General features: G+C 36.6%; 1 protein-coding gene across 1 annotated transcript in view; it reads right to left on the reverse strand.

The window, feature by feature from the left end:
- CSMD1 (CUB and Sushi multiple domains 1) overlaps positions 1–13,971 on the reverse strand; it is a 1,254,382-nt gene that overhangs the window by 843,483 nt on the left and 396,928 nt on the right. The window lies entirely within an intron of this gene.

Below are 13,971 nucleotides of genomic sequence, written 5' to 3' on the forward strand. Positions count from 1 at the left end.
TACAAATCAATTTTAAACTCATTTCCCTAATCAAAATATATATAACGAATTGTGTGTGTGTGTGTGTGTGTGTGTGTGTATAAACATCTGTGAGCTCAAACAAGAACATGGTACAAATCCATCTAGCTGGTTAATCCTATTTTATTCGTGAAGCAGTGTTTTTCAGCTGGATTCAGAGCAGCACTCGTGGGGAAAGTAAGGCCAGCATGACAAAGGCCCAGGGAAACAGGCCGTGAGTGGTCTACAGGGCAGATTCACCCTGAGACTGCTCTAGGTCTACGACAGGTCAACCAAAACAAGAGTCCCAAGAAGACCCAGATTCTGTTAAAGGGCTTATATTTTCATGTCACAAAACCCCCATGCTGGCTTGTCCTTTCTCACTCCCCTGTGTCCTCCCTTCTTTCTTCCCTGTCTTTTGGTTCATCACCTTTTCTCTCTGGTGCAATTCGTAGCTCCATGAGGATCCTCACCTGCTCCAAAATTGTATTCTTATTCGTGAACTACTATGTCTGCTCTCTGCTCTTTTATTTTGTTTTATTCCCTAAAAAGCAGCATTTGTTCCTTTTACTTTTCTGCCATTGGATGCCAATCCCACACCCACAGAGTCAAGTCACATGAAGAACTAAATGACTGAAAAGTTGGAAAAGAAACCACTGTTTATCATCCATCAAACTAGCAGAGACTTTGCTATGTGGTTTCAATGTTGTCTAACACAACACAGGAAACAACTCCACGAAGCAGACCTTGCTTCCACAGAGGAAAATCAACAACACTGAATTTAGAGTCTGAAAACTAGCAACAATACAGAAATCACCGACACCATCGGACGATAGGATTTATCAATATCTTTAGGACACTCTACTCAATAGCAGCTGAATACACATTCCTTTCAAGTGCCCACAGAACACATACCAAGATCTACCATATCCTAGGCCCAAAACAAACCTTACCACATTTAAAAGAATTGAAATCACGCAGAGTATATTCTCTGAGCACACTGGAATCAAACTAGAAATCAATAAGAGAAAACTGATATAAAAATATCCAACTACTTGGAAACAAAAACAACCTGTCTCTAAATAATCCATGGATCAAAAAAGAATTCTCGAGGGAAATAAAAATATACATAAACTGAATGAAAATGAAAATACAACATATTAAAAATTTTAAGATTCAGCTAAGAAGTGCTGAGAGGGTAATTAGTTACACTAAAAACATACATTTAAAAAGAGGAAAACTCTCAACTCCATAATCCAGGCTTCCAAAACAAGAACCTAGAGCAAAATAAACCTAAAGCAAACAGAAGGCAAAAAATAAGAAAAGATCAGCACAGAAATCAAAGAAATTGAAACAGAAAACAATAGAGAAAGATAATGAAACAAGAGATGATTCTTTGAAAAAATTAATTGGCAAACATCAAACAAGACTGATAGAAAAAAGTGGGGGTTTCAGAAGGTACAAATACTCACTATGAGGAATGAAACCTCAAAAAGATAATAAGATAATAAGAGGTTACTACAAAAACTATACATACATAAATTTGGCAACTAAGATAATAGTATGGGCCTCTTCCTCAAAAAATACAAACTACAACAACTTACTAAAAAAAAAAAAAAAAAAAAAAGCAGATGATGTGAATAAACTTATTAAAACTTCCCAAAAATAAATCACCAAGCCCACATGGTTTTACTGGAGAATTCTACCAAATATTTTAAAGAACTAACACCAATTCTGCACAGTCTTTTCCAGAAAATAGAAGTGGATGGAACACTTTTCTACTCATTTTTCTATCACGATAGTACCTTTTCCTCTGGACTGAATTGTGCTTCTCCCAACAATTCATATATTGAAGCTCTAACCCCCAATATGACTGCATTTTAAATGGGGCTTTTAAGGTTAAATAATGTCAAAAGTATGGGACTCTGATCCAATACGATTCATGTCCTCATGGGAAAAGGAAGAAAGAAACATCTCTTCACAGGCAAACACTAAGAAAAGTCCATGTAAACACAAGTCAGGAAGGGACTCACCAGCAAGTGACCATTCTGGCATCTCTGAAAACCAAGCAGGGAGAAGAAGGGAGGAGGGGAAGGTCAAATTCCCACCTAACAGGTATAATGAGCACCGTTGGGTGATGGGTACATTTACAGCCCTGACTAAAGCCATGTATAAAGAATATCTGTTTGCCCTTAATATTTTGAAATAATAAAAAAAAAATGCCAAGGAATCTACAAGAAAACTCATATAGCTAATACATGATGTCAGGTACACAGGATACAAAAAGAACATATAAAAAAAATCAGTTGAATTCCTGCATACAAGCAATGCACACATGAATGCCAAAGTCAAAATTACAACATAATTTACAATAACTCAAAAAATTAAAAGCTCAGGTATAAACCTAACAAAGCTTATACAAAAATATACACAGGAAACCACACGATACTAAAGAAATAAATCAAAGGAAAACTAAATAAATGGAGAGATATGCCATGTTAATGGATTGGAAGACTCAATATTGTAAAGATGTCAATTCTTCCCAAAATTCATATATATAGGTTTGAACACAATTTCTATCAAAATCCCAGCAAGATTTTTTTGTAGATATAGACAAGATTATTTTAACATCTATAAGGAAATACAAAAAAAAAAAAAGCAAAAACAATAGAATAGCCCAAACAATTTTGAAACAGAAGAATAAAATAGGAAGAAGCAGTTTACCTGATATCAAGACTTATTTTATAGCTACAGTGGTTAAGACCATCTGCTATTGACAGGTTGGCAAAGGGATAAACTCATAAATCAATGAATCAGAACAGAGCACCAGGAAATAGACCTACACAAATATGCTCAACTTATTTTTGACAGAATTCCAAAAGCAATTTAGTGGGAAAAATTTAAAAAGTTCTGATGGAACATTTGTATGTCCACAGGGGGTAAAAAAAGCCTTGACTTAAGTTTAACAACTTATATAAAATTTACCTCAATAGGGATCACAAATGTAAATATGTAATGTAAAACTGTAAGACTTTTAGAAAAATCATAGGGGAAAATCTCCGGCATCTTTGGCTAGACAAAGAGTTTTTAGAGTTGACACAAAATTACCATCCAGAAAAATAAAAATTAATAAACTGGACTTCATGAAAATTAAAAACTTTTGCTCTGTGAAGGACTCTAATAAGAGGATGAAAAGACATGCTACATACTGGGAGAACATACGAGCAAACCACACATCTGACAAAAATCAAGAATCTGGAATGCACAATGATCTGTCAAGATTCAACAGTAAAAGAATAAAAAATTCAGTTAGAAAATAGCCAAAAAGCATCGAGTCCTATCACCTAAAGGATGTATATATAGACGGCAAATAAGTAATGAAAAGATGTTCAACATGACTAGATATTACTGAAATGCAAATTGAAACCACAGAGAAGTATCACTACACACCTATCAGAATGGCTAACATAAAAATAGCAACAACACAAAATGCTGGCTAGAATATAGACAAAATTGATTGCTCATACATTGCTAGTGGAAATGTAAAATTGTAACAGTCACTCTAGAAAAGTCTGACACTTTCTTTAAAAACTAAACATGATACTACCATGTGATTCAGCAATTGTTCTTGGCATTTACTCCAGAAATTCTTATGGTGATTGAAAGTATTTTATATCTTCACTACATCATATCAATATCCTAGTACTTTTATTGTACAATAGTTTTGAAAAATGCTATCACTGGAGAAACTTATAAATGGTACATAGGATCTCTCTGTATAATTTTTTTATAACTACATATGACTATATAAATATCTCAAATTAAATAGTTTAATAATTGTATTGAAAAGGTTGAGAGAAAGAGATACTCAAGAAAATATTAACAATTATTAAAATAATCAATTTAGTAAAAAAAACAAAAAAAAAGTATTTTTTTAATAACAAAACATTCTCTCATTAAGTTCCAAAAATAAATTGAACAAAAACTGTTGAGGATTGCTTCGTTTAGTAATCATTTTGAAGTTTTAAATACCAATTCATATAAGTTTAGGTATCAGATAATGTGATAGCACTTTTAAATAAATACAATTTCATATCTTTTTTAATTAATGAGTTTTATAAAGAATTGTGATTCGAAGGGACAGGGTGAAACTCTATTGGTTCAGGAAAAAATAGCGAGATGTTAACGGTTCTTAAAAACAATGTCGTATGACTGCTGTTGGGAGGTTTGGGGGGCTGGTTAGCATCCGTAAGTTTAGGCGAAATATATACATGTGATATGTGTTCAAATAGCTGGGATGGAATGGACCCATTCATGTTGGAGCGCAAAAGGATGACTCCAACACTGGCTGGATGGAGAAGGATGAGTTTATATGATTGATCATAAAGAACTTTCAAAGCTAAATTTGTGATTAAAATGTTTACAGCCATCGCTCCATCACACTAGCTCAGTGTAAGGAGTTTTATAAGAACAGATGGTGAAACTCGCTCTTTGGTCGCTCTGCAAATATGCTGTTGAGGACGCTCTGTAGTACATTCCTGAGTAGCATCCTTTGCATAAGCACCCTTGGGATAAATTTCATTGCTGTTCAACTGCCTAATTCTGTTTGAGGAATCCTTGTTTCTAATGAGCAACTAGTTTATTTTTAGAATCCAGTAAATCATAGCATCCAATCATGTTTTCCTCTTAGTATTGACTAACAGAATACCTGGAGCCAAATTTTTGGCCTTTCCTAAACAATGAATACACTTTCATAATGGCCCCATTCCAGATTCCATTCATTTGTATTTCTTCTACTTCTTTTCTTGCTGCCATCCATGTTTCCTTGTATCTTTGCAAGCCACCTTGTTTCTCATTACAACAAATCCAGGTACTAATAAAGTACTAAGTCAAGGAAAGTAGGAAAGAAAGATCCACTTTTCTCTATCAAACCTGCAAATCACCTACAACATAGGAACATCTGACCTATTTCTCATGACTCAGAAAATTAGTATTTCAGAATATTAAAGTGATGGCATGTTTAAACCACGTTGAGATGACTGAATTGCAAATCTAGCCACAAATACATGTCTTTCTGTCCATGGTTTTATTTCCTGCCATAATTTTGCCTAAGTAGATCAAGCGGGTCTGGCCAACACGGGCAGCAGGTGGCCCTAAAGGCGAGGTGTAAGAGGGTCCCTTTCGCCCGGAGGAGAAGTCTGCCCTCACCTCCATGACAGCTCACTGTGCAAAGCCACCGGATTGCCCTTATTCGAAACCTCAGGTTTTCATCCAAAGCCCCCGTTGAATCATTTTGAGGCGGAAGAGAGAATTGTTAGGAAAGGGAATTTGGTGTGAGAACAGTGACATGAAATCAATTTCATTTTTAGTTAAAAAAAAGTATAATGTCAGTCGAAACATGTCTCTCTTTTTTTTTTTTTTTTTGAGTTGCATCCCCGTTGTCCTATAGAATCCCATTTACCATATTTTTCTACTGGGAGAAAGCAATTTCCCTCTCACATCTAGCAACCCGGGTAAATCGGAGAGCACACCTGTCAAACACCAGTGATTGTTAGGTAAAGTAGGGACAATCCGCGGCAGCACTTCTATGATTTAGGTACACGTTCATTCTGCAGAAACACGAGCTTCAGAATTGAACAAGCTTATTCTTTTTCCATCTTTCAAGAAGTGACCAGGATGAGTTGAACCCAGAAATAGATCCAAAATGTTTTGTACTATGCTATAATTCAAGATATTAAAATCACCAATATCACTGTAATCATCTTCAAGGTCAGAGGTGGTAATTGCTACAGCGGAAAAAAAAACAGGCAAATTCAGTGAAAAGCTAAGTCATAACAGAAGGCCAGTATGGACGGAGTTTATTTCACATACGTTAATAAGGGAGTCATTTCCCCAGTAAACACAGTGCACTTTAAAATTACACATTGTACGTGCTACACAATCTGTAGTGTTTGTTGTTTGAAAATATCACATTTCTTTAAAACTTCAGTTTAGTTAAAATGTCAAGTGCATATTTTAAGTAAATTAGGAAAAAATTACTAAGTTAAATCTCTTCCCACAAAATGCGATTGCTTTAAAGAAAATTTCTGTAAAGCCAAATGTTGCTAAATTCGTATGAATAGTCAATATTTGATAACAGCACATTTCTTACATTTGCAATATGAGTATCCTCATAATATAACTTCTAAAAGGCATGGCCTACCATAAGGAGTGAGATTAGAATAATATTAATAACATAGGAGTTAGAAATGATCTTAGAGAGTAATTTATTCAACGTTTTACCACTGAAATTAATTTCCTCAAAAAGTGTGTTTTCAGCAAGATACTATCCAGGGCTTGTCTAAATGCCTCCAAAGCTGAGAAATGAAGATCCCACAAGGCACCTAATTCCTCTATTAACTAATAACCTGCTTAAGGTTTTTATAAATCCATCTCTGTTAACGTCCAACCATTGGTCCCATTATATATTATTTGGAATAGTTTCCATACCATGGAATAAAATATGAGGCTTACTGTTTTCAAAACTATTCATTTTGTGCAAATATCATTATTTTGAGGTGTATTATCTCTACAGTTGCTTTATTGGAACCTGAATCGTACCATGTGTTTAGTTTGAAAAACAATATTGGGTAATCAGAAGCGATGTTTCATTCATTCAAAGTATTCACCGGACATTTCCTAAAGTGTATATTTACAGATAACACATTTCCTGCTTCCAAAAACCCTTGGAGTCTAAAGTGAAGATAGGAAAATAAATAGGAATATTCTTGTAGTAAATAAATCAGGATAATCCACATGGATGTTTTATAGCCGCTATTCTACCTTCTAACGTCGTCCAGATTTGATTGCTTGGGGCAGCATGGGGATATAGTGGTGTGTATAAGTTATTGATAACATTTGAGTATTTCAACAAAATATGAAATTTGTTATACTCCCAACATATCCTAACTTCCATTTTAGTGTTTTAGAAAAAAAAAAAATAGAGGGTACTATCTGAGGATAAAGCATCATCAACTTAGAGATGTAGGTATAGCTCAAACATTTAAAAGGTATATATTAAAATTTTTTCAAAATGTGTTTTCCAAATCACCAAAAGATTGTGTAATTAGATTAAAATAAATGAAAACTGACTGTAAATGAAAGGAACTATTTTTGTAATGGAAACAACCACCTCGTGACTGAGGAAGACTGAGATTAAATTCCGGCTGGTATATCCATAGCCTGGATATTCAAAACGCAGAATGTATTCTGTAATTTCAGAAGTTGTAAGTCTGCAGTTATTGGGCTAGTGTTTTCTCCAAACAGTAACTATGTCATTATTTTCTAAAAGTTATTCAATGCTGTGTTTTGGAATTCATCCATGATTGTTTGTAGGTATAGGAAGGTTTTATTAGAGTAGAATTTTAAAGTAGGCAAGGGCATTAGACGCTATTAGATATCAGATGTTTCTGCTATTTATTTTATGGAAGAAAGAAATCATTATTCGAGATATTCAGTGACTTAATAAGGCTTACCTGCTCTGGGGATAGGGACAATTTGGATAGCAATACGTGATCATGTCCCTGGGAGAACTGATGTAGACAGAAGATCCCCAGAGAGATTGGGGGATCTGAGAGCGGAGGTGGCCATGACTTCTGTTGCAGGAAAAGTCCTAGAAGGTCACCATCCTTATGGAAAGTCCTCAGAGACAGTACAGGGTAGTAACAATGGAATCTACACAACAGGCATGTCTAAGTTCAAACATGTCTGTGATTCCAGATCAGTGTGCAGGGACCCCAAGGGGGAAAAGGGGTGCCTGTCTGGTCCTGAAATCACGAGATCAGGACCTTTCTGAGCAGGTCCAGATGTTGGTGATAAAAGACTGGACGCACAGGTGCAATGAGTTACATCTCAGATGGTGTCAGGAGAAGGCAGAGGGTGACCTGATGCCAGATGTCTCTTCAACCCCTAGTGTTTTGGGGTCACACAACACTCCCAGACAAAGATACCATCCAGGGAAGATGAACACTACCCGGTAAAATTGGAAAAGACCAAACTGAACACACACACACACGCACAAACACGCACAGTGAAGTGGCTCAGCACACCTGGACTTTACCAGATAAAAATTTCTGCCATAATTTGGAAAGAGACTCAATGTAAAGATTACTCTAAATTCCATTTAAAAAGTTACATATTTTTTTTTACATCTTAACTTTTAGCCTTTGAAAATATTACCTACTAAATTTATTTATTTTTCTGTTCTATTCAACATACCACTAATTTGAAACAATAATACAAAATATATAAATCTACTCTCAATATCAACTTTAATGACAGATTTTTATTGTAATATATAAACCACATATATAGGTGTAAGCTAGTGTATACTTTAGTTTTTTTTTAAATGTGTTGAATTTTAAACTCAAGGAGCATCACTTAATGTAACGTCTCTTGGGCACAGATTGAGTTAAATACCTTCTATTTTCTGTCGACTTAGTTTTTGAATTTTTTTCTGCCTCCTTAATATGCCATTTGATTAGCCCAGTAGCAGAGATATTTCAAGTAGCCACTGCACTTGAAGTTTTTCATTGCTACTGTTGTTAAGAAATTAAAGTTTAAATGTCTTGCTTCAAGTCAGGCAATTTTAAGCATGAATGTGATGTGTCTACGATGTCTGTTTTCCTTCTCTTGAAAGCGCCCCCCAAACCTACTTGAGTCTGGCTTGACCCAAAAGAAAAAGCAATTTCTTCATCTGGTTTTATTCCTTTATCATAGCCAACATAGAGTTCCTACAACTTCAAGCTGTAATTATTCGCAGTCCAAAGAAAAGTCTAAAGGCAAAACATTTTGTAAAGTTACACATTGACAAATGCCTAAGAAAAGGTTCCATGTTCATTTCCACCGCATTTACTTAACCAACGACTATAAACACGACTAGGAGAGAATCAACTTTACACAAAGAAAAATCAGGGCATATTGTGGCGAGACAGCCGCCTTGCATCTGAGGTGTGAGAGCATGTTTTTTTATTGCCTACTACTTACTAGAAATTCCAGGTACTTCTAGTAACTTTCTACCGGCCTTGTCAGTAGTCAGTATTTCCGAAGGAGTACCTAAATGATATTCTGGTGCCATTTTAAAATGGGTTTTCATACTAATTTCTAAAATAAAAAGTCCATATGCCCAGCAGATGTATCTGCCTATGTGTAGACATAGACATATGTAATTAGGTATTTCCTATAATAAACCAGAAAATTTCCTTATGACATTTTTAATAATAATGTGCATGTGTTCAATGTAAAAATACACCTACTACAGAAATTTCAGAGCTTTTTAAATTGATTTTTATTAATAATCCTGGATTACTTTGAAATTTGATTATTTTTGTTGTTTATTTTAATGATTATATTTAGAGTATATGACATATTTTGATGCACATATACCTAGTGACATGACTATTGTCAAGCTTTTTACATGTCTATGAAAAATATGTATAATTGAAGAGAGCTCTTAAAAATAAGAAATTAAAAATCTTGATTTGAAAAATACAGTGGAACAATATAATGCATAGTTAACTTTGTCATCAGATCTTCTTCAGAGAGAGAGATATTTGCCCTCTAAAAGGATTATGGCTGTGGTACGTGAATATGTTTGATTATATTTTGAAAACACCATGAGATTTCAAGTAGTTCTCTCATTTCTGGATAACGAGAATTCTCTAATTTCTCCTCATAATTTTGGTTTCATTGTTCTTCGAAAGTCCTGTGTGTGTCTATCTGCGTGTGTATCCATACAGATGCACACCTTTTTATATAGACACATATGTACATATACGAAATATATCTCTGTTGGATGAAGAAAAAACACCTTTCTTCACATCAAAATGTTTTGTAAACAGTGGCTAAGCTTGGCCCTCTACCACTTCCTCCCAGCCATTGGGAAAAATAGATCAGCTTATACAGTTTGTAGAATCCAAGTCAGACCAGAAAGTTGCAAGAGCACAGGCCGCACTGCATCACGGCAGACTTGGTACACATCGTGGAGGAGACAGAGAAAGTGCACGTTTGGAGGCTAAATGGAAGAAAAGAGCGAGTACACAGAGACCTGCCCTTCGTGCCGGGCACCCCAAGAGCTGGACCCCAAAATTCCAAAGGAATAGAAGCTCAAGGAGAGCACAGATATGCTCACTGTGGCTCACAGACAGACACAGAGGCCCTGGAATGTGTGTTGCATGGAAGTGCTCCTTGAATATTTCTTGAAATATCCCCGTGATCTCACTGACTTAGTGAGAACGAACACCTTTCTCCTTCAGTTAAGTTCTATGGAATGAGGGCGTCATCTGCATTTCTGGCCATGGCTCACATGACCCCAACCAGTGGTCACCTGGCAGGTAATGAAATTGAGGAGGTGTAGGTGAGATGGCACCCCCAGATTCAGCCCTCATGGACTGCTGTCCCCCCGAGATGTGGAACCGCAGGCGACTGCCAGATTTTTCACGGTCAGGAACAGAGAATAAATGCATTTAAAAATTTTAAATGTTGGTCAAGGCAATTAGTTTTTTTTTTTTTAAATAAGATTAACTGTGCTGTCCCACAAAATTAAGTCTATATCATAATCCACCCCGGCTATGCTCCCTCAGGTCTCTTTCCTAAGTGGAGTAGATGGGAAGGGGGAGGAGGGGATGGAAGAGAAATTTTCTAAAATCACATTTGCTGTTTGGTGCTGAAAAAAATATATTGCAATTAAACCATTGCATTTAGCTTTAATGTACAGTTTTCCTTCCTGAGAGGCTGACATCACCGAAAACCTCTCAGTTTATTCAAATGCATCATTGTTCATATCACGGTTACTACACAGTTTACTTTCCCTGCAATCCTGAGAGGAATTTCATCTGGTTATGGGGACTCAATAGACATGGTATATCTTAGTTTGCACTAAATAAAAATTTCCTCCTAAGGGATTTCACTCTCTGCTAAACACTACTCTCTAATAAAAGTACCTCTGGAAAAATAAATATGTTTTCACCAAATTGTATTCTAGACAAATTTGTCAAGAATTAATTCCACCGATCCTCTTTTTCTATCAATGCACTGAGTTATTCTGGGAAAGTTATTTCATAATTACAGAGTCTGTGTAATACACTACTGGAAACAGAAATCTAGACAGATTTTGCCCCAAGCATGAAATAACATCTTCTTGATGTGACTATATTATGACAACAGCACAGCAACATTTATAAATGACATTAAAACAGTGACAGCATTTTTCCGCTCACAAACGTCATTGCGAGTACGTACTCCAACCTCAGCCCCGCCACGCTCGGGCCTCCTCCGTGAACAGCTCCTGCCCCACCTGAGCGATAAGGATGCACAAATTGTCTTTCTAGTGCAAAACCCATCAGGATTTTTATATCAACATATGCTACTTTTCCACGTGAAGATTTTAGATAAGTCCTGTGCCCCTTTAGAATAACACACGGGTTTCCTGATTTGTTTTCTCCTCTGAGAGTTAGTATATTTAATACTAATCTAACACACAGCAGGGCTGTGGTGAGACCCTAACTAATTTCTTCATGGGCAAGCAGAGAGTAGACAATGGCCCCTAAGAGTTTATTCCAGTTCTCCTTTGTCATGGTCTCGGTAATATTAAAGGAAGAGTAAAACAGTTCAAAGATGTTAAATAAAGATATGCAAATTTATTTCGCTGTGATATCTGACAGAGTATATTTTTAAATTGAGATTTTCTTCTTAATTGTGAACCTAACTTCTTTAAAATTGAAACCTGAATCCAGTAGTTGGGTGGAATCTGTGACATTTAGATTGATCCACACCCACAAATTCAGAGATTGGAGTAGGTAGAAGAAAAAAGAGCCGGAGAGAGAGAGAGAGAGATGAAAAGAGAGAGATGAAATTGAGAAAGATGGCTTCTCAGTTATTCTTTATAACAATCTACACCAGACTCTATTCCATCTCACAGTTTTTCTCTGTGTGTGGTGACTTCACAGAGTCAAAAAAGGAGAGGCTAACTGGAAAAGAGGGAAAGATAGAGGAACAAAAGAACTGTGCGTTCTGAAAATAGAATTAGAGAAATTCTTCTAACAATTTTGAAACCAAACTCTTTTGGTAGTTTGGCATGTATTAGAAACATAGCACACGCTTACTGAGTTTATAAAATACACGTACAACAGAAGATAGTAGGAAAATTAGCTCTGCTACATTCTCGATGGAATTAATAGAATTTATATATACTCCTAAAATATTTGAATATTATGTCACAACTGGGTAAAGGGGAATCATTTCAAATAAACACCGTAATTTTTAAAAGCCACTACAATAACCTACATTTTCACACTTTTGTCTGTGTGTCGATATGTTCCCAAAATACCTCTAAATATACTTAAAGAGCTTTGGTAAAGTTCACAGACTAGACTAGACAGAGACATGACTAGAATTCAGAAATATTGTCTATTGGATAAAAAAAAGTACAAGAATAATTAGTAATTATTTTGAGAAACTTGGAAAAAAAACTTGAATTTAAAAATTTTATCAAATGGCTTATGAGAGAACAGTAAACACACAGGGCCTTAACTGTGGTCTGCCTACAGGTCCATGCATGGCTGGAGCCCAGAGCCAGACCCATGTGGCCTAAACAACTTATCCAAAGGACGGCTGTAGAACTCCCTTCCCTGGCTATGAACTAAGTGGTTATTATACGTGGAAGCAGTTTTCACATTTTGCTGATTTGCTAGCATGGGGGCCTGTTAAAAGGAATGCAGCAACACACGTAGACTCTGCTATTAGCCAATCCTGTGGAGCATCTGCCAACCGCCCCTCACTGTCCTGAGTTTGTAAACGCCATATTCTCATGCCCATCCCTAAAATAATCTTATGACTTAGAAACTAGTAAGTTCCCAGTTCGCAGGTAAAGAAACTAAGCCTTGGAGATTGTCAACAACTTATCCAAGGCCACATAGTTGGGGTCGGTGAGTAGCAGAGGCAAGATTCAGACCCTGGTGTCTCTGCAGAGCCTGTGCTTTTATAGCTCCTGGAAGCTCACAAGGAACTTTAAACCAGGCCCATAGAGGACACAAAAATACATGGAACCAAAATATATTTGGTTATTGATTATGGACCAACCAGTAATGTGAACTTCATTAGCATGATGTTGTAGAGAACCACTAAAATGGTTAAAATGGAATAATTCTGTAAATTAATAATAAAAGAATCAACCTTTGAGCCAGCGATCGGGAGCACATTTAAGGCAACTCTCTGTGAGGTTAACGCGTTGGCTGCCCGGCAAGCACAGCCAAGAGGACCCATCGCTCCCAAGGAGGCCCACTGAGTCCCTCTGCCTCTGTGGAAACACATGCGTGCAGAGGGGTGGGACACACACTTAAAACGGTAAACAGTAAATTTGATAAAGTCAGTTTTCTTTATGCTCAAATCTGCCCTGGTCTGAAAGAGCTAAAACTTTCTGATCTACAGTCATTTGCCTAGCAGGTAAAATATGTAAAATTCCCATCTTTTGATTAAAAAAAAAACTATTTATTTCCTGCACTCTGACATATTTATAGATGGACTTTAAAATTGGTACCCATTTACCTCTCTCTTTCACAAGATGGGACTTTGCAGGATCTGGGGGAGGAAAGGAAAGTAGGCGGAAACACACAGCGCATGCGTGCAGCATCGGCCTGGCAATCCCACAGTAGCTGGGAGGATGAGAAAGCAGACACCACAGAACATGCAAGCGTGTGGAACTTAGGACTGTGGGCTCCGGGGAGTGATCTCCTTTTCTCTTCAATCTCAGGACTAACGACTTCAATTCCTTCACAAATAAGGACAAGGAATCTTCAATGTCTGGCTGGTGGAACGCCAGACTTGAATATTTGGCGGCACCCAGCGCACTTTTGCAACTCGGCCCTTTGCCTCACGAAAGCATCACAGGACGTCCCCACAGCTCCCACAGGCAAAATGAAAGTAGCAAATGAGCAACTA

Source organism: Eulemur rufifrons, chromosome 12 (genome assembly GCF_041146395.1).
Source record: "Eulemur rufifrons isolate Redbay chromosome 12, OSU_ERuf_1, whole genome shotgun sequence".
NCBI classification, from domain to species: Eukaryota; Metazoa; Chordata; class Mammalia; order Primates; family Lemuridae; genus Eulemur; species Eulemur rufifrons.